This window comes from Myxocyprinus asiaticus, chromosome 10, assembly GCF_019703515.2.
Source record: "Myxocyprinus asiaticus isolate MX2 ecotype Aquarium Trade chromosome 10, UBuf_Myxa_2, whole genome shotgun sequence".
NCBI lineage: Eukaryota > Metazoa > Chordata > Actinopteri > Cypriniformes > Catostomidae > Myxocyprinus > Myxocyprinus asiaticus.
In genome coordinates, this window is record NC_059353.1 from 44,289,809 (window position 1) to 44,315,557 (window position 25,749).

Sequence of the window (25,749 nt, forward strand, 5' to 3'; positions counted from 1 at the left end):
AGAAGCTCAGTTTATAGATGTATTCTGCTAAAATAACTTCGAATTCTGCTCGAAATGTCAAGTTTGTGCTTATTTTATTGCAAGTGTAATTAAGAGAAACTGTGCGCCGGTTTTTAGCCCATTCAATTTCTTCTTTTACTTTTTTGCACTTTATTATCATTTAGTATTACACAGACGTAATGATTGATGTATGTCATCATGAAATCAGAGTCTCTCACCTCGAAATCCGAACACAGTGGGTCAAAAGGGACAACCAGGTGCAACGGTGATCGCCCAAAACGAAAAACTTGAGACACCTAGTCTAGGATCAGTCATATAGTGTGCTTACCAGCACGACTAAAAACAGTTGCAAGGCGCCGACTGCAAGTCGTGTATTGTGCGCTTAGCTTGAGGAACGTTTATTGTGCCTTGAGTCTGTAGTAGTACTATGGCACCAGTATAGACTACTGTGCACCACTAAGTTAACATAGAACCATCTATTGAAGCATTTCTTTTCTCATTTTACTTGATATTTGAGAATATGAACTGGCTAAATCTTTTGACTTTATCATTTTATGCACATATGTTTAACAGCTAGATATGTTCTTCACAATAAACAATTGCTACAGCATGGCGCTGATTGGTTCATATTGATTTGTTGTGCCCTCTTGTAGACATAGGAGACAACATCCGTTTAAAAATCAGATATCTTGTAGATTTCTCCCCCTACCTGAAATAATGTCTTAAAAATTTGGATACAGTTAGAATTTGGTAATATATCAGTGATCATTTTTAATTGAGCTTCTCAGCCATGTTGACAGCCCTACTGTTATTCTCCTTACCCTACATCTCCTTTACTCTCTTGTAATTCCAAGCCATTTCTCTCTCTTCTTGGCCAGGAATCTTTGTGGATTTGGACTGAGGGACTGTTATTTTTCCTCTTCATATAAAAACCCCAGTTTTATTCCAACTCTGACTTTTATGAGGGACATTGCTCTCATATATGTGACAGTGCTTGGAATGACACGTCACCTGATGCATTTAGCATACCCATTAGGTCATATTTTTAACGGTATTCAACTACAGGTGAAGATTATCAGTAACTTGGATTGTTAAAAGCCTATGTGGCCGATGACGTGATATAGGGGACTGAAATCTGCAAAAGATTGCATCTAAATGCTGAAGGCAGTGTCAGAGTGAATAGAGTCTCTGTAAAGTGAGGTGGAATATATGCACAAAGGTAAAGACCTTTGATAGAGGTTGGTCAGACAATGCCTGAGATGTTATAACTATATTTGGTATTCAGTGCTCTTTTCTTTCTTTCTTCTGTGTAGGTTCTGTGCCAACCAGGAGTGGTTTTTTGACAGCAAGTGGAAAACAAGGTGTGTAAGTCTTACATTTATTTACTCCCAACACACAGGGCTTAGTTTACTATAGTAGTTATCTTAAAGTCAACATTAAATCAAAATTGACCCCATTTTGTTTTTTAATCCACGTTCCAGGTTTTATTGTGCTCGATTCATTAGTGATCCTTTTGTTTAAAAAGGAGTTTGTTTGTCTTTGTTATCCTTAATCAAAGTGTTATATATTGCTGACTTCATGAATTTCCATCACTCAATCCCTCTTCTCCAATCACCTGGCTCGATTCTGGTATGTAACGTCCACTTTTCTAAATCCAACCAAATCTTGATGGATTAAATCAAGACCCACACTAGATTTTTCTTTCATTGAATATCCCATTTTACTTTGAAATGCATCAGATTATAAAAGTAAAACGAGTTGAGAACAGTGTTTCATGTTGACTTTAAGGAAAAATATTATTTTAATGTGGTCAATAATTGAACACTGTTGGGGGTCCCTACCTAGTGTTTTCCAAGGTCACTAATTTCTATTTGTAGGTCTGACATATTTCAAGTAAATACAATTTGCATTTGTTTAGAACATTTTGCCCCTACAGCCAGGGGCGGACTGGGAAAAGAAATCGGCCCTGGATTTTACATAGAAACTGGCCCAACTGTCCTTTTCTGCATATCGAGTGTATTCTGCATAGATTGAGTGTATTTGAGATAATGTTGTAATTCCAGCTCAATCCTGTAGAGGGTGCTGGAGAGCTGAAAATGCAAAAATCTCTTTTAGACCTATATTCAATACAGTATCTTGGATTTCTTTACATTATCAACTCAGGACATCGGAATAAATATTATATGAGCTAGTTTTTAAAAAAAATAATAATAATTTTATGTTTGCAACCATGTTACCATAATTTAGGGCATGTTTGAATGCAGTTTAAAAGAGTTTATTGTCTAGAAATAAACATTATAAAAATAGTAACACTTTAAGGTTCTATTCGTTACCATTAGTAAATGCATTAGGTATCATGAACTAACAATGCAAAGTATAAAAAACTATATTGTTTACAGCATTTATTAACCTTGGTTAATGTTATCAAAATACTATTGTTCATTGATTGTGCATGTTCATAATGCATTATCTAATTTTAACATATACAACTTTTAATGTAAATTTTTTTTACAAATTTACATTTAACCAAGATTATTAAATACTGTAAAAGTGTTGTTAATTGGTAGTTCATTTTAACTATTGCATTAACGGTTAACTAATGTAACGTTATTGTTAAGTGGTTCCAATAAAATGTATTAAAGTTAAAATTAAAAAAGCCAACATGGATCTTTCGGTTGTAGCATTAGTGTTAGTTGGTCACAGACATTTGATGTGTTTAAAAGTAGCTATTTTTCATGCTATGTTAATATGTTGGATAATAGTTTATCCAACATATCTTGAAGTCATCTCTCTAAAGAACATGGAATTTGTACAACTAATGGGACACCAATTTGTACACAGTTTGTGGAAAGTGACATAAAATCTGAATTATGGCCACAGGATGGCGTAAGAGGGTTTTTTTCATATCTTCAGACTACAGCTGAGATGAAACATATTCAGATTACTTCAAGATTAATATAATGATATCTATTATGATTTCCATAATGAAGGACAATTTGATTATAGTTACATTTAACAATGTAGTCATCAGTGCTGGTTTAAAACTGAATTTTTACGTGGTTTTTTTGAGTGCTGTCTTTGGGTAAACCACTCTCCTGTTTTTCCCAAATTCCCAGCAGCTCGACATCAAGTATTACCTCTGAGCTTTAGAAGTTGCATGAATGCATGTTCTTTTTTTTTTTTCACTGTCTTGGTTACTTAAAAATATCCGTCCAATGCCAAAGCGTTGCATGAAAGTTATTTTCTCTCATCTATATTTTTTTTAGATTAGCAGGTTATTTCCCCTCTGCTTGCCGTCCTTGGTGATTTTAAAGGGGGCCATTTCTTGCGAAATCAAATTGTCCTTGATCTATTGAGTTCAATGTACTCTAAACACATATTGTAACTTTTTAGAATTCAAAACTTCCCCACAATCCAAAAAAGACCATTTACTGAAGCTAAGCTGCAAAAACAGCTTGTTGCATACTTTCGTAACTTTCTGATGCCAGGAAGATACAGGCAGAAATATGTTTGAACACATGTCTGCCCACAATTTGCTACTCAGAAACCTGTCTGAGGGTAGCACATTTACGTGGTTTAATAGGGGGAAACGCAACATTTTGGACATAGCTAAATATTTTGGGGTTTTGTAATTAAAGGAATATTCCGGGTTCAATAGATGTTAAGCTCAATCGACAGTGTTTGTGGCATAATGTTGATTTACCATAAAAAACATTATTTCGACTCGTCCCTCCTTTTCTTTAAAATAAAACTTACAATGGAAGTGTACGGAGCCAGTTTTTGGAGGGTTTAAAGGCAGAAATGTGAAGCGTATAATTTTATAAAAGCACTTACATTAATTCTTCTTTTTAAACTCTTGTTTACTGAAATGTAAAAAATGTTTACTGATTAACCCCATTCACTTCCACTGTAAGTGCCTCACTGGAACTGGAACGAGTCAAAATCATTTTTTGTGGTAATCAACATTATGCCACAAATGCTGTTGATTGAGCTTAACTTGTATTAAACCCTAACTATTCCTTTAAAGTTATTTAATATAAATTCAACAGACTGTCAAAATTAACTTCTGATGTATTATTTTAGTTGTTGACTTCAGTCAAAGAGAGGTGAAACGGACCAAAAACACCATTTTATGCTTTTAAAACTTGCTACATTTCATGCAAGATTAATTTTATGTATCATAATAGTTGATCTGACATATTGGAAACATTTTACAATAAGATTCCATTTGTTAACATTATTTAATATGAACTAATTATTAACAATAATTTTACAGCTTTAATTCATCTTGGTTAATGTCTATTTTAATATTTACTAATACGTTTTCAAAAGTTGTATATGTTAACATTAGTTAAAAGAATATTCCGGGTTCAATGCAATTTAAGCTCATTCAGCATCATTTGTGGCATAATATTGATTACCACAAAAATGAATTTCAACCCGTCCCTCATTTTCTTTAAAAGAGAAAATCTGGTTTCCAGTGAGGCACTTACAATGGAAGTGAATGTGGCCAATCCATAAATGTTAAAATTCTCACTGTTTCAAAAGTATTGCCACAAAATGTTAACAATATGCATGTTAACATGGTTTTAGTGTGATAAAATCACTTGCTAACCTTTTCTGTGTAAAGTTATATCCAATTTTACAGCTTTGTTGCCATGACTTGCAATGCCGTAAACTAAAACCTCAAAACGACCATAAAAACAACAATTTAAACAACTTTACAGCTCAAATAACACATGAGTTTTAACAGAATAATCAATGTAAGTGCTTTTATAAAATTATATTTCTGTCTTTACCATGGCCATCTGATGAACTGAACCCTGGCCCTTAATTGGCTGAACGTGGTGTGATTTTGCAGTGCCTAGTCTGATAAGACCAGACTGTTCTTGCCTCAGGTAAAATAGCCGGATGGATAAAAGAAAAGTAAGAAAACTGAATTCTAGCGCGTAATCTCCAGTGTTCTCTGTTTACTCCGAGTCTAACCTTGCAAGCTCTTTGTAAAGCTCTACTAGTGTCCTCTCTCTCCCTCTCTCTCCCTCTTACTAAGTAGCAAAGCGAGAGGAGGGGGAGTATAGTACGTGTGTTTTTTTGTGTGGTGTGGTAGAGCACAGAGAGGGAAGGGTTCTGGCAGCTCCTACCTTAACTGAGTGGTTCAGAGATATAGCACAGGACAGTGCAGGCAGGTAACGTGCTCTCTACAGTACAGGTCAAACGTGGCCATGGCCCTTGTTTTGGACACCGCACACTGCATGGGGGCCTACTACTGTCTCATTAGGACCAGATTCAAGCGGAGGCGCAAGAAACGGTCAGAGCGCAAAGGTCAGAACTCTTTCTTTTAAAAAGGCCAGGCGTAGTCGCCGATCTGTGCACAGAAGAGCGTTATCGTCTTTTAACATGTTTTCTTTAATGCATGTGGTTAACATTTAACTTAAAGGGTAATTGAACAATATCAGGATATTAGATTAGCAATTCATACAAATTTTAAGAGAAAGTTTATATCTTATGTCCTGTAACTGGTCTCAAATGGCAAGTTTTTGTTTTTTTGCCATTTGAAATCACCTTTTTGCCTGCATTTTACAAGTTAATTTTCAGAAAGCTCACACTGGAATTGTTTAAATCTGCCGTGAAGTGAGCAGCATGTGTGTGTCTGATGAATCACCATGGTGATGAGCTACACAAACAGGAAGAACGAAGACCGTTTGAGCAATCCTGCAGCAAGCATCTTAAGCTGAGTTTGTCAAGATGACTTCTTGTAAGCTTGCATCGCTTAGAGCACATTTCACTAACAGTGATTGCATAGCTTTTTCTATTAAAATGTCATTTTGAAGGTCCTTTTTTACATTGATATCTGAGAATGTCATGGTAAAGACATATTCCCTTTTAGGTAGGTTTGAAATATTATTTAAAAGGATAATTTTCTGTTTGCACAGTCAGCAGATTTTATAGAACGATCTTAGGTGGGTAGAAATGCAAGCAGAAAAGTTAATTAACTGCTAATTGGGTCGGTAGGTAATGACTTCAAAGTTTGTGAATGTGTCGGTTTGAGATCCACATTGATTTAATTATGCTAATTTCAGTTTCCCTGCCAAAAATCTTACTTGAGAACCTTTGAAAGTTTTCATCTCTTTGGGTGAATGTGTGTAATAACTGTTGTACTTGGGGAAGTTGCTTGGTTTGAGTGTTGAAGTAGAAAATATATATTCATTTGTCACTTTATTATTGTTGCTTTTTAGTATGTGTACGGAAAATAACTTCTGCTATCACACAAAATCACAAGAAAACGAGACAGATGGCAACGTGACTTTGTTCCAGAACTTACAGTGGTGTAGTTCGCTGCCTTGCTGTCTACTGCCTACATAGACAGCTGACCTCTAAGGCCACATCAATCAACACTGATTAGTTTCCGTTTTAAGTTTCTTAACATCATCGTTTTACAAGGTATGTGGTTTTGTAGTGTGTTTTTGAAACATTCCTTTTTTTACTGGAGGGAAGCGGTTTCTAGTGTGGAGGGTAGGGGTAAATTTATTTCAATCAATGTGAATTAAAATGTATAAGTGTGGATGTGGCCTTAGTAGACAGCTCACTGTGTTTTGGAACAGAACTGTTTCTTAACCTGTCCAGTAGTAGGGTGAGCAATTCCACCCTGTTGCAACTTATAACATAATAATGCGTAATGTAATAACTACACATAATGTATTAAGTGAATCATAATAAATGTAATGTAATATTCTTCTCAAAACGTAATAAAATTGTGCATAATGTAATAACTTTTTTTACATGATGTAATTGGTATTATATTCTAAGAAATGTATTACATTTATGAATTCACGTAAGCAACTCATGATGTAATCACAGTACATAATGTAATATGTACGTGAAACAAAGCCTAATGTTTATAATAATTTCCTCTTTACATAATTAAGTTATGAGCAAAAAAACTTAATATATACAGTATATATACACTGATCAGCCACAACATTAAAACCACCTGCCTAATATTGTGTAGGTCCCCCTCGTGCCGCCAAAACAGCGCCAGCCCGCATCTCAGAATAGCATTCTGATATGATATTCTTCTCACCACAATTGTACAGAGTGGTTATCTGAGTTACCGTAGACTTTGTCAGTTCGAACCAGTCTGGCCATTCTCTGTTGATCTCTCTCATCAACAAGGTGTTTCCAGCAGCAGAACTGCCACTCACTGGATATTTTCTGTTTTTGGCACCATTCGGAGTAAATTCTAGAGACTGTTGTGCATGAAAATCCCAGGAGATCAGCAGTTACAGAAATACTTAAACCAGCCTGTCTTGCAACAACAATCATGCCATGGTCGAAATCACTGAGATCACATTTTTTCCCCATTCTGATGGTTGATGTAAACATTAACTGAAGTTCCTGACCCGTATCTGCATGATTTTATGCACTGCCACACAATTGGCTGATTAGATGATTGCGTGGATGTTTGTTGGTGCCAGATGGGCTTGTTTGAGTATTTCTGTAACTGCTGATCTCCTGGGATTTTCAGTCTCTAGAGTTTACTCTGAATGGTGCCAAAAACAAAAAAACTCCCAGTGAGCGGCAGTTCTGCTGCTGGAAACACCTTGTTGATGAGAGAGGTCAACAGAGAATGGCCAGACTGGTTCGAACTGACAAAGTCTACGGTAACTCAGATAACCGCTCTGTACAATTGTAGTGAGAAGAATAGAATCTCAGAATGCTATTCTGAGATGCAGGTTGGCGCTGTTTTAGCAGCACGAGGGGGACCTACACAATATTAGGCAGGTGGTTTTAATGTTGTGGCTGATTGGTGTATGTGTGTGTGTGTGTGTGTGTGTGTGCGCGCGCGCGCGCGTGTGTGTGTGTGTGTGTGTGTGTATACACACACACACACACACACACACACACATATATATATATATATATATATATATATATATATATATATATATATATATATATATATTATTATTTTTATTTTTATTTATTTATTTATTTTATTTTTTTGCCGAATGTAATAGGTTATTAAATATGGGAAATGTATTAGGCTACATTGTGAACTCACCAGTAACAAATTCATAAATAAATGTAATAATTTTGTGATTGTTACCTGCTCCATGATTTTGAGTTGCTTTGAAGTGTTCCATTGTTTTATTATTATTTTTATTATTATTAAGTTACTGGTTTTAAAGTGTTTTTTTTTCTTTTGCTGTAAGAAGTCGTCCTACTCTCTAACATATTTTGTAAATGTGTGCTGAAATGTTGTTAATCAAAAACAACTACAGAGTATAATATACAGTCCTGTATGCATAAAATGCAGTGTTCAGCTAGTGTGTTAATGATTAGTCAGTTTATACATACAGTATATGTACTGTATATACAAATAGTCCGGTCCTGATCTGGACTCCAGATTGGTTCTATCTGGCCAGCAAAACATCATACAACGAGACCCCCTTCTAAACGTTAGCGAATTCTATTCGAAAGTGAGCATCCCTGCCCTACTTACTCGGAAGGGCAGTGCCCTTGAAGTAGGTACTTTGGTAGGTAGCATGGGATTACTGTATGAACGTACCCTTTGCTAAAAGCCTTGTGGTAGGGCCTTTTGTCAAAAAAATATACATTTTCTTCTCTTCACTTTTGTTTGGAACAACCCTTCGAATGGCGTCCCCTTCCCGCAGTGCCCTTCAAAAGGCACAAAAATGCTGTTTGGAATTCAGCCCTTTTCTACACTGGAAGTGAGCGGTGATAGCTATGGACACCGCAAACACTCAGGGGCATATAGCACTGGGCATTCAGGGCTATACTCCTGAATATAATTTTTCTCTAGCACTGAACTCTTTTATATCCTTTCCCGATCACTGCGCGTAGTTTAAGGCTAAATTCAGATTTAAAAAAATGTACTGCTGTTAAGGAATGCCAATGGGTTTTTTTATGCCTTAAAAAGAATACCATTGATTTGTTTTGAAAATTAAGACAATATGACAGTTACATTTTTCATTAAAATGTTTTTTTGTGAGTTCATAATGAAAAAATTCTCAAAAAGTTATAATATTGTGAGCGCATAATGTAACAAACGTTTTTTTATTTTTTATTATTAATTATGGTATTATTTATTAATAGATTTATTCAGGGTTCTTGCAGATCCTTAAAATGTCTTTAATTCAGTTTTCCAAAATTAAAGTCATAAAAAGTCTTAAATATCTTAAATGATTCAACAAAAGTCTTAATTATCATTTAAAGTGGTCTTAAATTTGGGGGCGGAAAGACAGGAATTGTGATATGACCTAATGCGATTATCAAATTCAAAACAATACGATTTAATTCAATAAATGCATGTGCTGCGTCCTTCAAAGTGAAAACGCGGCGCTGTATTTTCTCCAAGCACGCGGGGGCTTGTGAGTGTTTTCAGCTGTTGCAGAGCAGTTCACAATCATTAAGCAATAATATCGGAAATGTATGAAAAGCTATCACTAAAGATCAACTGTTGATGATGATGTAGAGTTGATGAAATATGACAATGTTTACTTTTATTTGTTTATATTATAATACGTTGTAGATTATTTTAGGAGTGCACATTTTATTTCCTTTATCTGTTTGAATGAGCAGCTAGAAACTGTGAAGCTGAAACATTTCAAAATAAGAGTCCCCGGCGTAGTTTAGCCTTTAAAATTAAAAGTTTTGCGCTATGTATCAAATCCCCCCTGGTTATTAGTATTTTGGTTGCACCATAAACTGCATCTGGAATTTAATTACATTTGGATTCTTGTAGCCTCTGTCTGGCCCTCCACATCACAGGATGGAAAGACTAAGAACATTTAATATAGGCTACCAATTAAAAAAAAAAAAACTATCGGCAGATGAATTGCCTTTCAACACATCGTCGTATCAGCAAAATCCAATATTGGTCGACCTCTAAATTATATTTATTTATATAATATTGGATTTTGCTGATACGACGATGTGTTGAAAGGCAATTCATCTGCCAATAGTTTTTTTTTTTTTTTATAATAGATTTATAGATTTATATAATGGTACATAAACCAATTTTAATGTGATATATTTGTGGAAAACGTGAGTATTTTAACTTTTTTTTAGATTGTGATTTTTAATTTTTATTTGTTCAGGTCTTGAAAAAGGTCTTAAAAAGTCTTAAATTTGATTTTAAAAACCTGTTATTACATTTAGCTAAACTTTTTTTTTACATTATGTGCTCACAGTGTTATTAAATTTTGAGAATTATTACATTTTGAATATTAACTACATTTAAATTAAAATATGTGCCGTTATGGACCTTATTCACACTAGCACCATCTTTGGTTTTTAATGGGAATGACAACGAGGCTGTAAGGGTTACCATCTCTTCAATGGCACGCACGGTATAAAGTTGTAAAAATCCTTCGCTGCTGAAGTGACGTTTTCAGCATGCCTCACAACCCCTAATGCCGCCTGCCAACTTAAGACGGCTTTGTCAAACCTGTGAGTTTGTCTCCTCTTATCTGGCCCCAGGTGCCGACAGGAGGCAGAAAAACTGAATTTTCTTAGCATGATTTCTCTGTGCTGTAATTCCCTTACTCATGCGGCTGGTTGGCCTGCATTGTGTCAGTACAGTCTTCTTTTAGCGCTGCTGAATCTGACGTTTAGCTGGCTGTGAGGTATCTTTGACTTTGTGTCACTCATGGTTCATGCAGCATTAGTCATAATTGTGCATTTAGGAAGTGGGAGGGCCTTGAAAATCACAAACCTGACATCTCAAAAATGAAAATATTGTCTTTCTTTTCTCACCCTCATGTTGTTCCAATCTGTATGCTGTTATATTTCCGTAGAACGCAAAGGAGATATTTTGAAGAATCTTAATACAGCTCTTGTCATACGATGAGAATTTATAGTGACTACAAGCCCTAACAAACACAGAAAAAGCACAATAAAAGTAGTCCATATGACTCTTGCGTTGTATTCAAAGTCTTCTGTATCTGTACAATAGCTTTGTATGAAGAACTGACTGTAAATTAGTCGTTATTCACTGATAATCATGGATTGATAGATTTTTTTTTCACGTGCTGGATCGGCTTGCACATGGTTGAATGCGCACTATGACTGCTTTGTGATACTCTTTTAGTACAGTCAACGGCAGGCGCATGCTCCAATGCGCAGAGACAAGGACTGTCCCATGTCGAGAAAGTCAGGGCCGCTCGCAGACAGTGCTGATGATGAAATTTGCATCACACATACTGTGCACGATCAGATGCTGAATGCGGAAAACCGAAGTATACTTTGGCCTTAACGTAAGCTTCAGTGGGCAGAAAGATTTTCAGTGAATAACAAGTTAAATTGCAGTCTGTTCCCCGCACAAAGCTGTTGTATTGCTTCAGAAGACTTGGAATATAACACACATGTTGAACGTACTAGTTTTATGGTCTTTTTTTGTTCTTTTTAGAACTTGAGATTGCATTGCAAAAGTGAAAAGATGCATCATAAATTTGTCCTTTTGTGTTTCACTGAAAAAATAACAGCATACTGGTTTGGAACAACATCAGGGTAAGTAAATAATTATGGCTATAATGGTAGTCCAGGCAGAGAATCCATACAGTTGAAATAATTTCCTATGTCTGTCTTATGCATTCATGTCATTTAAACCATCCACAATGGGCTGCTGATGACATGTGCAAGAGATTTCTGCCCAGCCAGCAGACTGGAGGAAATGAGGCTTCTCTGATGGAGTGAATGGATCGTGCACTGTCTGATGATCATGCATCTGGGGAAGATCACCATTGCTTGCCTCACTTTATTATATGCTATTTGCTGTATGAACATGCATAGCAACTTTACTGTGAAGAACAGAGATGTATCTCTTTTTAAGCTAGAAACATAATTCACGCAAGTTCTTACGCATTTCAATTGTGCCCTGTTGAACATGCATAATGTGCACTCTTGTGTTGCTTAGGCGGTAACAAACCTCAGTATTCAAGGGAGTGATACTTACCTTCAAATATCTATGCCATTAAAATAACATGTTATTATTCTGGTAAGTAGCTATAAGCATGTTGATATTTTAACTAAATTGCTCAGCAAGATTCTCTTAAGACAGTTTACAGTATGTTTATGTCTGCGATAGCGCACCTTGCTTTATCACTTAAGCGTTACCATCAGGTTTAAAGTGATACCATTTTACTTTTCTTTGCTTATCAATTGAATTTTAACAGTAAACTGAAGTTCATTTGAGTATGCGTGACGTGGTGTGTTGGTAAAGTGTCAAACTTTCCACTCTGGTCTGAGCAAAATGTTAGCGCTCACTTGGAACACACGTCTGTTTTCATCATAACAAATGGTGCCAACCCACTTTGCTGATTAAGACAACAGTTTTAAACTCCTGCCACTAGAAGACAGAGACACATTCACAGTGCTCTTGCACTCCAGTCTTATAGAGAATTAGTTTGTAACACCAGCATGACATTACTATGGAATGACCAGCCTTGATCAGTATGCGGTGGTGGAGTGGTTGCAAGGAAAATTCTTTTGTTCTGTATTGGAAGTGTGTGTTTGTGGAGACAGTAATTGAGCCACTCTCAGAGGAGCCAGAGATATGCTGAAGTCATCGCTCCATTTCTCAGGCTCATTAACTGCAGGTTTGCAATCTGAATGGCTGCTAATGTTTGTTTAATAATTCTTAAACAAGCTGCCCACCCACATCTAACACATAACATCTGCCAGTGCTGAGCTCTCATAGCTGAGCTCTGCATTTACACTGTCAACCAATTCCGATTGTTTGTTTTTTTTCACAGATATCTAGCACAGATCGGATAAACCGCAAAAACACTGTGAGATAGGATTTTTCGCATCCGATCTGAGCCGCTTCCAAATGTGGTTTTAAATCAGATACATATCCGATATCTGGACATCTCAACTGCGTCTAAACACTCGTATCTGATTCTCCTTGTATTTTTGACATGAGAAGAATCTGTGTGCATGAATGAATGAATGTTATATAGCACTCAAAGTGCTTTACATACTGAACAGAGGACTCTCCTCAACAACCACCAGTGTGCAGCATCCACCTGGTTGATGCGACGGCAGCCATAGTGCGCCAGTACGCTCACCACACACCAGCTGTTGGTGGAGAGGAGAGAGTACAGGTATATTGCCAATTCAGGGATGGGGATTTTTAGGGGGCCAGGATTGATAAGGGCCAATGGGGGGAATTTGGCCAGGTCACTGGGGTTACACCCTTACTCTTAGTGCCCTGGGATTTTTAGTGACCACAGAGAGTCAGGACCTCGGTTTAACGTCTCATCCGAAGGACAGTACCTTTTTAGTGTCCCTGTCACTATACTGGGGTGTTAGGACCACACAGACCACAGGGTGAGCACCTCTTGCTGGCCTCACTAACACCTCTTCCAGCAGCAACATTAGTTTTCCCCAGGAGGTCTCCCATCCAGGTACTGACCAGGCTCAACCCTGCTTAGCTTCAGTGGGTAACCAGAGCTCCAGGGTGATATGGCTGCTGTGGCAACAGGGTGATATGTGTACTGTATAACAGTGTTATTCTGGAGATACTAGACGTTAGGCAACATGTGAAATGTGAAGCACGCATTTGCAATGAGGAGACATTTCAAACTTGAAAGGGAATTGGTGAAAGGTCTGTAAGTCTATCAGACAGTTTTACAGTATGCTCAAGGCTGATTGTGTGCACACATATTTTACCATGATGAGGATATCAATAATTATGTTGTTAAATTACATGTTCACAATTAGCGAAATGCGATGTAATAAATGGCAAGAGCGAGCCTCTCTAGTGTTTCCAGAAGAGAATATCAGCAAAAGAATGAGAATGTTTTAGTTTATCCTTAGCCACGTGTACAGGAATATTCTGAATATACAGTATGTATACTCTATGGAGCATATAAACTTTTTTTTGGAATACAGTCTTAACCAGTATCATTAATTACCTTTATCAGTGACGACATACAGCGGGCTCAGTTGTGAAATCATCCCTTGATTGTGCTTGAAGCTGGTGAATGAATGCTTGTATGGGAATGTAAAATAAATAGTGTGGTGGTGATGTAGTGGGCTAAAGCACATAGGTGGTAATCAGAAGGTTGCTGGTGCAATCCCCACAGCCAACACCATTGTGTCCTTGAGCAAGACACTTAACTCCAGGTTGCTCTGGGGGGATTGTCCCTATAATAAGTGCACTGTAAGTCGCTTTGGATAAAAGCGTCTGCTAAATGTATAAATGTAAATAGTGCTGACTGACAGCATATAGTGTCTTGGTAAACCCAGTCAGTTATGTCTTAAGTGAATGTAAACAGGCAGGACAAAAAATCAGATAGGGTCGAAAGATCGGCTCTGAGCTTTAAGTCTTGCAGTGTAAATTTGCTTTCTTCATTTTTATTTTTCTTATCTCTTGTTCATTACTTTCTTATTATTTATTCATTTATTTATTCATTCATTTTGTCCTTTCTTTCTTTCTTTCTTTCTCTCCCTTTTTTCTCTTTTTATTTCTTTGGTTCTTTCTCTCTCTCGCTCTCTTTTTTGTTTATTTTAATTGTTTGTGCTTTCATTCATTCATTTTGTTCATTCTTTTATCTAATTTATTTCTTTCTTTTCTTTCTTTATCTCTTTTTTATTTCTCTCTTTCTCTTTTTTCATTTGTTCACTCATTTTGTTCATTCTTTTCTTTTTCCATTTTGCTTTCTTTTGTAAAAATTTTTTCTTCTCTGTTGTTCATTCTTTTTCTTATTGTTTATTCATTCATTTTGTCAATTTTCTTTATCTTCTTTCTTTCTCTCCCCTATCTCTTTTATTCTTTCTGTCTCTCTCTTTCTTTGTTTATTTTTTTTATTTTATTTTAATTGATTCATTCTTTTGTCAACTTTTTTCTTTTTTCTTTTGTTTACTTTGTTGTATTTTATTTTGTTTGTTCATTTGTTTGTTCATTCTTCTTTTCTTTTCTTTTTTGTTCTTTTTTTTAATACTTTTGTTCTCTTGTCCATTCTTTCCATCGTTTCTTTATTTATTTCAATCTTTGTCATTAATTGGTGGAGTTAATGGGGAAACAGCTGAGGTTGTGTTGACAGTACTAGCACATGAGTCACAGAGGCCGAATAGTTTGGCCGATATTTAGTATTTCTAAATTATCTGTGTCCGGCGATTTAATTTTCCATTCGGGCCAATTAGTTTAAGCTGTGACTGTGCCGAGTCTGCCTGCTTGCACGTGAGTGAGCCATCTGAGGTATGTAAATCTACCATCTAAAACACAAAAAAATCACATTTTTAAAGATTTTATTATTTTTACAAAGTTACGTTTTGTGTGATAGTTTGAGTAAATGTAATGCTAAATAAAAGTTAATTACCTTTTTAGATTTTTTTTATTTTATTATTTTTTTTTTATCTACATGTCATGTACTATTATATTAAATTGTGTGATGTATCGGCCACTCTGCATTTTGGGTATCGCATCGGCGTCAGACAATTAAAAAACAATAGCAGTCGACCTCTGCTTATCATCCTCTGATGTTTCTGATGCTCAGCTCTACTGCCTGTCCATCAACGCTACCTTCAAATCTGCTAATAACCCAGCCGCCGGGTGTAAAATTCAGTGTTTAGTCTGCTCAGGCATACACGCACACAGCGCTGCCTTCCCCCTGTGGATATTGGAGTAACTGACCTGGCCTTGAATTAGGAATACAGTGATAGTCATCTGTTGTGAGTAGCGGGGCCGCTGAGGCGAGGAGAATAGGCAGGGAAGGAGACGAGCCGAGAGAGAGAGGGAGGCAGACGAGAGAAGACAGGATGATACATAGTGCTGAGTACAGCAAACTTTCCCTGCCTGTCCAGTGTAGCTTGAGAGAGCTGAGGATTAAACAGACACACACACACACACGCACACGCACTGCATGACCCAGTTAGCCTTTGCTGGTAAATGTTGTAACTGCACCATCTGGGCTCAAAAAGCATCTTTCTCAATTGAAGGCCATTCAAAAGTAGCCATGCATTCTGACAAAATATTATTCATTTATTTTTTGCAAGCAACATGTACATTGCAAATTTTTGATTGTTTTGTTAAATGGCTCTCTGGAATACTTGATTCTGATTGGTCAGTTGCACCATCCAGTGGTCTGATATTTCTGAATAATGACTGGAAAAATTGATATCAGACCGCTCATCTGGGTATTGCAAGTGATCTTTCCAACTTTTCGTATATCCCACTGCGATCTCTACAGTAAGCTAATAAAATAATTTCATCTCAAATCAATATTTTGTGTCCAGTTATTTATTTGGCAAGAAGTTGTGTAATCAGCAGGATAGCGAGCAGTCAGATGGCCATTTTCTCAAATGAAACACTAAAAGGTTAATCAGAATTCAGACGCTAACCCAAGATGGAATTTCATTGTTTCTGGAGACTGCACGATCTCTTGTCACATTACATAATTTAAACTCAAATCAATATTTCATGTCCATTTATTTATTTAATATGGTGGTAGCCAGGACACTGTACAGTCTAACCACCTTCTCTGTTTATTTGCGATAACAACTGTACATTATGCCTTATACAGTATATATTTTTACAGTAACGCAAATCACAAATGTTCTTATAATATAAAAAAATATTTAGCCAGTGACCGATTATTAATATCTTGCAGTGACTTTCTTTCTTTAGTTTATTTAATTCATTATTTCTATCGCAATATTTATTTATTTATTTATTTACAATTTGGAATGCCCAATTCCCACTACTTAGTAGGTCCTCGTGGTGGCGTGGTTACTCACCTCAGTCCGGGTGGTGGAGGACAAGTCTCATTTGCCTCCGCTTCTGAGACCGTCAATCTGCACATCTTATCACATGGCTCGTTGTGCATGACACCTTGGAGACTCCGCATGTGGAGGCTCATTTTACTCTCCGCGATCCACGCACAATTTACCCGCGCCCTATTGAGAGCGAGAACCACTAATCGCGACCACGAGGAGGTTACCCCATGTGACTCCCTAGCAACCGGGCCAATTTGGTAGCTGGAATCACTCAGCACACCCTGGATTTGAACTCGTGACCCCAGGGATGGTAGTTAGCGTCAGTACTCGCTGAGCTACCCAGGGGATTATTCTAAAATATTTTTTAGAATAATCCCAATATGTTTTTTTTTTTTTTTTTGTCCAAATCGTGCAGCCCTATTTCATTCTTTCATTTCTCTTTTCTTTTGTGTTCATTCTTTAATTTGTTTTCTTATTTGTTTGTTCTTCTGTTCTTTTCTGTTCGCAATAATTAAATTGCAATGATTAAAATCTTGTGAAGTTGGAATTATGTGATTTATATTTTTCCCTGTCACTAGTGAAGGGCTTGGGATTGTGCGCATTATTGTGGTGCCATTAGCAATCAGAGTTGTCATGACGTGGTTTTCCTGTAATTAGAAATTAGTCACATGGCATTTGGCTGAGGTGATTGGCAAAAAATTTTTTTTTATCTGAAACTGTGTGTGCATGAGCAAAGTTCGCAGAATAGAGCACAACAGTGCCCGCCCACTTTTTCAGCCATCTGGGTTTCGGAAGTATTTTCCCCATTCATTTCTTCCATAGACTTTTCATAAAACCCTTCATAAGAGTTGTAAGCCATTAACCAACCAGCTCTGATTCAGATCTCCAGTGATGGTAATATAAAAGAAAGATGACCAGTATGAATTCAGTTTGGGGCATGTGTAGAATGTATGTGTATGGTCTGCCGAAGATAGCGAGCATCTAATGCAACACTGTTAAAGAAAGTTTCTTCAATTTTGCTTTGGTGTAATGAATTCTGTGAACCACCTTGAACTGGACAAGGTTCAAACGAGCGCATATACAAGTTAATTTTAGCAAGGGCATTATTCCACAGATCCCCATCAAGTTCTAATCCGAGCTCCTTCTCCCAGGTTTCCTTGAGACCAGAAAGAGAAGGTGATTGTGAGGAGTGTAGCAGGTCATATATTGAGGATATGTGGCTACGTGATTTCAGAAGTGACTACATCATCTATCAAAGTCTTTTTTTGGCTGGTGAGGAAAGAATTCAAAGTGTACTCTAGCAAAGTCCCGTAATTGAAAATATCATAATAGATTGGATTTAGAAATATGAAACATACTTAAGTCTTTGAATGTCACAAATGTGTGATAAGAGTAGACAGTGTGTTTAATCCTAAATGCTGATGAAACTAGTTCCAAATTCTTAGCGAGGAAAGCACAATCGGGTTGTTGATGTACTTAAGAGGGGCGTAGTGAGCTGGAGTCAAGAACTAATGCGTGTAACGAGGACGACTTAAAGGAGATAGATTCTTTGATACACCAGTTAATCTCTGGGGAATTACACCATGCATATATTTTCTGGATGTTATCTGCCCAATAGTAAAAAAGCATATTTGGCAGTGCAAGACCCCCCATCTTGTTTGGTTTTTGAAGCGTTATCTTCTGTACACGTGGAGGTTTACCAGCCAGATATACGAAGATATAATGGCATCAAATGACTTAAAAAAAGATTCGGGAAGAAAAATGGGAAGGGTCTGAAATAAAAATAGAATTCGTGGTAGGACGTTCATTTTTACTGATTCAATCCTGCCTACTAACGAGAGTGGAAGATTGCTCCAGCGCTGAAGGTCTACTTTAATGCGATCTATTAATTTAGTAAAATTTTTCTTTGTGTAGTGATTTGAATGAGTTTGAGATGTGAACCCCTAGATAATGAAAACCTGTGGGAGACATGTGAAAGGGAAGCATATCTGAAGGGATTTGTTTTGCCAAATTGTTTATGGGAAAACACAAGTTCAACTTGTAACCTGAAATAAAACCGAATTCATTCAACAGATGTATTATGTTATCCGTGCAGTTAAGCGGGTCTTGAACATATAACAAGAGATCATCTGCGTATAATGAGACACGATGTTCCCTTCCTCTATGAATAACTGAAAATAATGAAGTAGATTTTAAGGCAATAGAGAGAGGCTCTATAGCCAGAGCGAAGTAAGTAGTCCCATTCTACCTGGTCGAAAGCTTTCTCAGCGACAAGTGACATTTGTCATTTCCGGCATTGATGAGCTAGATGGAGTAAGGATTATATTTAAGAGTCTGCATATATTGGATGACAATTGACGACCTAGTATGTAACCTGTTTGATCGTCTGACACAACGGTCGGCAGATGGACATCTAAACGTTTGGCCAGTACTTTAGCTAATAATTTAACGTCATTATTAATTAGGCTAGCAGATCTGTAACTGCCACAGAGGTTAGGGACTTTGTCTTTCTTTAATATTAAGGAAATTAAGGCTTAATATTATTGATTCAAGTATGGCGGTTAAAAAGCCCTGATCTAAGGAAAGATTGTATAGCTCTAATAGTAAGGGGGATAGCTGAGTGGAGAACATTAAAAAAAAATCTGCAAGGAAGCCATCAAGGCCAGGAGCTTTATTATTTTTCATGGTTGAGATACAGGAGGCTATCTCCTCCAAGCAAAGAGGTTAACCCTCAGGGGTCGACGGACACGGCGGCACGTCCTGCTGGATTTGTTCCTCATAACAGCAGAAAGAACTTAAAATACTCAATTTTTGGGCATACAGATAAGTGTAAGGCATCATTAGAGACTATAAAGGGTCTACTTTTATTTGTGTACACTCACAATAACAACAAAACCTTGTGCTTAACCTTGAAAGTAAACAGGGTGCGCTTTCAGCCGTCTCTGTCTCCGCGAGCATCTTTCTGAAACACGTCACAAAAATTAACTGAAACTCCGCGAATGTGTCTAAAGAAAGCTTAAAATGTCTACTTTTAAAGGTGCAATATGTAACAAATTTTGTTTTTTTGCCAATGTGTGAACAGCTTGTAACGCAACTTAAAAAAGAGCCCTTCCCGGACTTCCTAGGTTGCCTATTAAAGCCTGTTGACTTATTTTCATGCGAAGGGAGCGGGTCGCTTTTGCCAGGAAAATCCAAAGGATGTGATGTTTTGCGCGCTCCTGAGAGCCTTGCCTCAGACAGTAGCGTCTCTTCCGCTATTCAACAGTGTCAACAGACAGTCTGCAACACTAGGTAACGTTATCTTAGAGATGTCTAAGCAATCCAGCAAACGGCCGGCTCCAAACACAACACCAACTCCTACACAAAAACCATTTACTGAATCCCGTCTGGCTAAGCGGTAACGTGATCGTGGTTGAGCGAAAACTAGAGTGAACATCGGCAGGGCATTTGATTCCTAGAGGGACCTTCGTTCAGTTTTGGGGATCACAACTGACACTGAATTGGCGTTCTTCTTATTGGACAGATAAACTAGCTTACATAACTGCAAAGCATGTGAAATATAGTGCCATAAGGATTGCTCTGTGTCATTTTAGCTAACTTGACCTTGCCTGCTAATGCTAACGATCTTCTCTTTATACTAAAAGTCAGGTATGGTGATTCACAGTAACTGACATAAAGTTAATCTGTAATTATTCAGCAAAGTAAACTACAGTAACACATGAAATGAATGCTAGACAATGTTCAAGATAATGCAAAAAGACCCATTCATTAGTGTAACGTAACTTGGTTATACAGAAAATATATACATTCTATTATTGTAAAATAATAGCACATCGATATATCAAAATGACAGTTGTGATGGAATCACATCAATACTGAATTGTGTCAACATATTTATAATGTGCAGTCTATTTTATAAACAACTACTGTCATCATCCACCAAATTTAGCTAACAGCTATTGATAAAGCTGGCTAGCTAGCTAAAGCCGACATAGGCTATCGTATAAATGCAGTCAATTTATCATGCAAGGAAAAGTGATTACTTCAACTACAGTCTCGCATAGTCAGACCTTTATCCACACTTCCAGCACAGGAGAGTCAAATATAATATACAGTCTCAAAGTTTGTAGTAAAACAATCATAACTGTGTAATTTTACTTATGCTACCTTATCTGTCATCCTGATGCCGGTGAATCACGTTCAGTCTCTTTGTTTTGGTCATGCTCGCTCGCGTCCCTATGGAGTGTGTGCGTATGATCACGAGCAACAGGCTGCAGTTCACTTAATGGCCACAGGTGTTATTAATAACAAGGTTTTCTGAATCTTACATACTGCACCTTTAAATAAAACAATTCAAATTTAAAACAAATATTCTCCTGCAATGTAATCTGTATGAAACAAAGCGATGTACAGTTTCTCCTGACTCAGCTAATTATCCCTAATGTGATCACACCCACCAGCAGAGCACACTATTCATACGGTAATGTGCTGAGGCGATCAATGCAAATTGTAAATGCCCCTAACAGTGCCTTAAAAAATATCAAGTTCATTCACTTTTCTGCGCGTTTGGAAGATGGCACACTACACAGGTGAGGAAGCTCCTGGATAGTGACGAAGAGTTCACATTTTTCTCAGAAGAAGAGCGGGACTCCGACGAGGAACATTTGAAGAACAACTTGATCCAGCCGAGGATACAATTTCGGATGAGTAAGTCTTTACTTATATTAGTTGACATGCTATTTTATATAAACATGGACATATTTTACTAGCTGGACTATTTCCAGACTTGCCAGCCAGGATTCAGAGTACTGAAATTTGAAATATGTCCCAATAGGCAAGTTTTAGTTACATTTAAATGTTGTTTCGGCTAAAGCAGGTATTTAAATTGTATGCTGTATGATATAAATATGATATGTAATATGATATAAAAATAATATGAATGTTTTAGATTATATTTTAACTAGTGTTTTTGCTGCCTCATTATCATCAACAAAGCTTGTGCTTGCAAATATCTGTTCGGGTGTAAATGTGTAAAATGTGCTGTAAATATGCCCATATTAGAAAATCAGCATATTAGAATGATTTCTGAAGATCATGTGACACTGAAGACTGCAGTAATGATGCTGAAAATTCAGCTTTGATCACAGGAATAAATTGCATTTTACAATATATTCAAATAGAAAACAGTTATTTTAAATTGTAAAAATATTGCACAATATCACTGTTTTTGCTGTATTTTGGATCAAATAAATGCAGCCTTGGTGAGCAGAAGAGACTTATTTTAAAAACATTAAAAAATCATACCAATCTAAAACTTTTAAATGGTAGTGTAGTTCTAAAGTTTTTAAGTAAAGTCTTTATGTAAAGAAAATGTATAGTCAGATTACTTCTTTTAACTTAAACTTGATTTTGTGAATAAGCTACAAACAATACATTCAATCATTAAGTCTCCTCACATTCATTCTCTCTCAGGGGAGGGGTCTTTGTCTCCTCAGGTGTGAATCACATCAATATTCATGATCATCCACGCCTCCTCGCATATGGCCTTTCTAACACTAAAAGTGTCTTACAAAAGTTAAAAATAAGTTTTGTATGAATGAGTGATCAGGATGGTTTTCACATCATTTTTGTAGCAAAAACTCTAGGCTACAAGATCCAGTTCTCAAAAGTCTTGTGAACAAATGTTTAGTATGTGTTATATGGCCTTATTTTAGTGACTTACAATTTTTGTTTTTTCAAAAATCACGCATAAACGTTAAGTTTTCAAAAATACAAACACGTACATACATGTTGTTCACATATTCTTGTAGCCCAGTTTGTGCTGAATACAGTATTATCAGACTTTAGCCATTAATATGTTTTTAAACAACTGAAAAAAGCACAAGTGTAAAGGCATGTCAAAACTTCTTCAGGGCCCAAAACACCCTCAGACCCCAGAGGGTTAATCTAGGCTACTGGCTGTATCTGGGCTTATTTTAGGTATTTCTAGTTGGGAAAGGAAAGATTGAATAGCAGCAGTGTCTGGGCAAGTTTCTGATTTGTAAAGATTAGAGTAAAAAGAAGAGAACTCTGAGTTTATTTTAGCTGGATCCGTAATTAGGTTATTTGAGGAGTCATACACCTGTGAGATAAGGTGAGATGCAGATTGATGTTGAGCTGAGATGCTTAAAGGCAGCTAGCTCTCTCTCCGTGCTCATAATAGGTTGCTTTTGTATGTTTTAGTAGGAATGCAGCTTTGTTGGTTGTCAATAAGTTGAATTCAGTTTGTAATTTTAGCCGCTGCGTTGCCAAATCGGGGTGCAGTGGACTGGTGTTTTGCCGTTTTGTCTATTTCTAAAATTGCGTGGAGTTCCTGCTGTTTTAATTTCCTGGCTTTGATCCAACATGCATTAAAAGAAATAATGTTTTAAATGTTTCCCATAAAAGTGATGGCAATACCAATTCTGATTTGTTTGTTTCCAAAAAAAAAAAGTCAGTGTTCTTAAAGACAAAGTCACAAAATTACTTATTAGCCAACAGCCCGGTATTGAGCTTCCAGCCCCCAGTGTGCCTATATGAAATTTGGGGGAAGGAAAGGTCTAAAATATGTGGGGCATGGTCTGAGATTATTATATCTGAGTATTCTGTGGATTTAACTAGAGATAATAGAACTTTATCAACAAAAAAATAATCAATGCATGAATAAACATGGTAGACACTCGAAAAGAAAGAAGTCTTTTGCAGTCGGATTGAAGAAGCGCCAGGGGTCTACACATTCTAATTGGTCCATAAGAGATGAGAAAGTCTTAGACATTGAGGTAGGAACTGCTGACTTGGGCTGAGAGTGGTCTAAATTTGGGTTAGTCATTCAATTAAGATCCCCTCCTAATATAAGACAGTGAATGTCTAAATTCGGCAAATGGGAGAAAAGCGTAGTCATGAAAGCAGGATTATCATAATTAGGTGCATAAACAATGGCTAATATGACAGGTGTCTGGTACAGAATGCCAGATACTATTATATAACACGTACATGTTGAACTTGAGTATGTTGCTTACTGCCTGTCCTCATAGGCTTGCTCATTTCGATTGAAGGTTCCGCCAGCGGAATGTACAAAAACAAAAGACAATGGATTCGACTTGATAAAATAGAAAAGATTACATGAAATAACGTGGAGCTCAGACACCGTGCATCCTAACACCGCATTATCAAACCGGAAATTCTCCGGCTGCGGTTCTCTGATTTTTCCCTGCTGTACCATGGGTAATGTAGTTGTTTAACATGAATTCCGCTAGCAAACACATTTTTTAAACAACGAAGTTGAAATAACGCAGATGGATGGCTTCAACAGAAGCATCATATACAGTCAGTGTGCAACCTTGTAGCTCACGGTAGGTCTGTCTTTAAAGATTTATAAGTTATCGTTGAAAAATGAATTAGTCTATGGGATAAATAAATGGGATTTTTCCTTCCGGAATCAGACTGTTGCGCTCTATTCAGATTTTATGCTTCCAAGGGGTCGAGCGCCAGCCGAGCAACTGCCATTAAGATGAATGAGAATGCTAAGAGATTGCCTTCTCCGGGTATCAGCCTAGCAACACCCTAGCAGCAACCACCTAGAACACCCTAGCAACCATATAGAAATCCCCTGACAACCACCCAAAACACCTAGCAATGTAGCAGTGAGTTTACATAGACCAGCACCAAAAATGTAGTTGTCTAATATTGTAAGTAAGCCCACATTCTAATTAAATAATTGTATTAGTGTCAACCCCTGTATGTAAGGCACTATTTTTAAAAAATTTTGTTTTCTATTTTAAAGCTGTTTTGAAACAATATGTATTGCAAAAGCGCTAATTGAATTGAATTTGGGTGTTTAACAGGTGCTTATGCTGGCTGTGATCTTGTGATGGTCTTCTAGTGAGTTGCCAGTTGTTTGCAAGTACATGTCTACTGATGCCAGCAGTCTCATTTATCAAGCCTCCAATATCAGGAGCCACTTGATCAAAGTGTCTCGTCGCAAGCTTTTGTGCAGGAACTTCTAAATGTGTCTGTGGTCTAAAAACCCTGTAATTTGTGGCGAGGTAAAAATGAGTGTTGGCAGACTAATTCAAATCTGTTATTGGTCATTAAAGTGCTGAAATTCAATAATGGAGCACGATGTTCTTGGCAGTGCATGGTTGCCATGGTGCCAGTCTAGTGGAGGGGGGTTGACTGCTCACAGGGCGCTCTAAGGTGGCTGCGCTCGTCTTCCCAATATGCCCAGCCCATCAGTTCTAATCAGGAAGAGCGACAGCCTGCCCCATCCGCAGGGACCCCTCTCCATTAGATGCTCAGCCACCCAGCGTCCGCCGCACGTGTAGTCCATTAAGGATCGTTACCTGGGAGCAGAAAGCAGAATCCATGTTGGATGAAAGACTGGACGGTTTGCACAGAAACAACTGTGGGGAAAACATGGTTGACGAATGTGTCTAATAATTAAAGGGACCTCATTCTACATTTGTAGCGTTGAATGTTTTTATTTTTATTTTCTCTGAAGTCCACTTACCGGTATGTTATTCAAAGGGATCTTAAACCAAAAACAGTGATAATTTACTTTCTTAAAGGGACAGTTCCCCCCAAAAATGAAAATTCTGTCATCATATACTCACCCTCATGCTGTTCTAAACCAATGGTGACCAAAACTTTCATTCTGCCTTACATCTCCTTTTGTGTTCTACAGAAGTAAAAAAAAAGTCAAATGGGTTTGGAACATCATGAAGGTTAGTAAATCATGACCATTTTTTTAGGAGGACCTAAACATGGTTTTGTGAGATTCACCCAATCGTGACTTGAGCAAAGCTCAACGTTATTGGTGCTTTGCATTTACCTTTTCCATCTTTTCCAGAGAAAGTGAGAAAGGCAGATGGAGAGACCGAGAACGTATTAACTTTTTCTGAAATATAGGTATGGGCCCTAATGGACGTGGATGCTCCTTCATTTTAGGAAGAGCCCTCTTTTTTTCTTACCTTTGTTTTGGGTAGTGGA

The 25,749-nt window shown here is 37.2% G+C and overlaps 1 protein-coding gene across 3 annotated transcripts in view; it reads left to right on the forward strand.

Moving 5' to 3' along the window:
- The window catches only part of LOC127447376 (double-stranded RNA-specific editase 1-like), a 216,039-nt gene that overhangs the window by 127,896 nt on the left and 62,394 nt on the right, over positions 1 to 25,749 (forward strand). For all 3 annotated transcript variants that reach the window (XM_051709208.1, XM_051709211.1, XM_051709209.1), the window contains exon 3: positions 1,314 to 1,361. The gene's annotated coding sequence lies outside the window, so the exon portion shown is untranslated. The remainder of the gene's footprint in view (positions 1 to 1,313; positions 1,362 to 25,749) is intronic.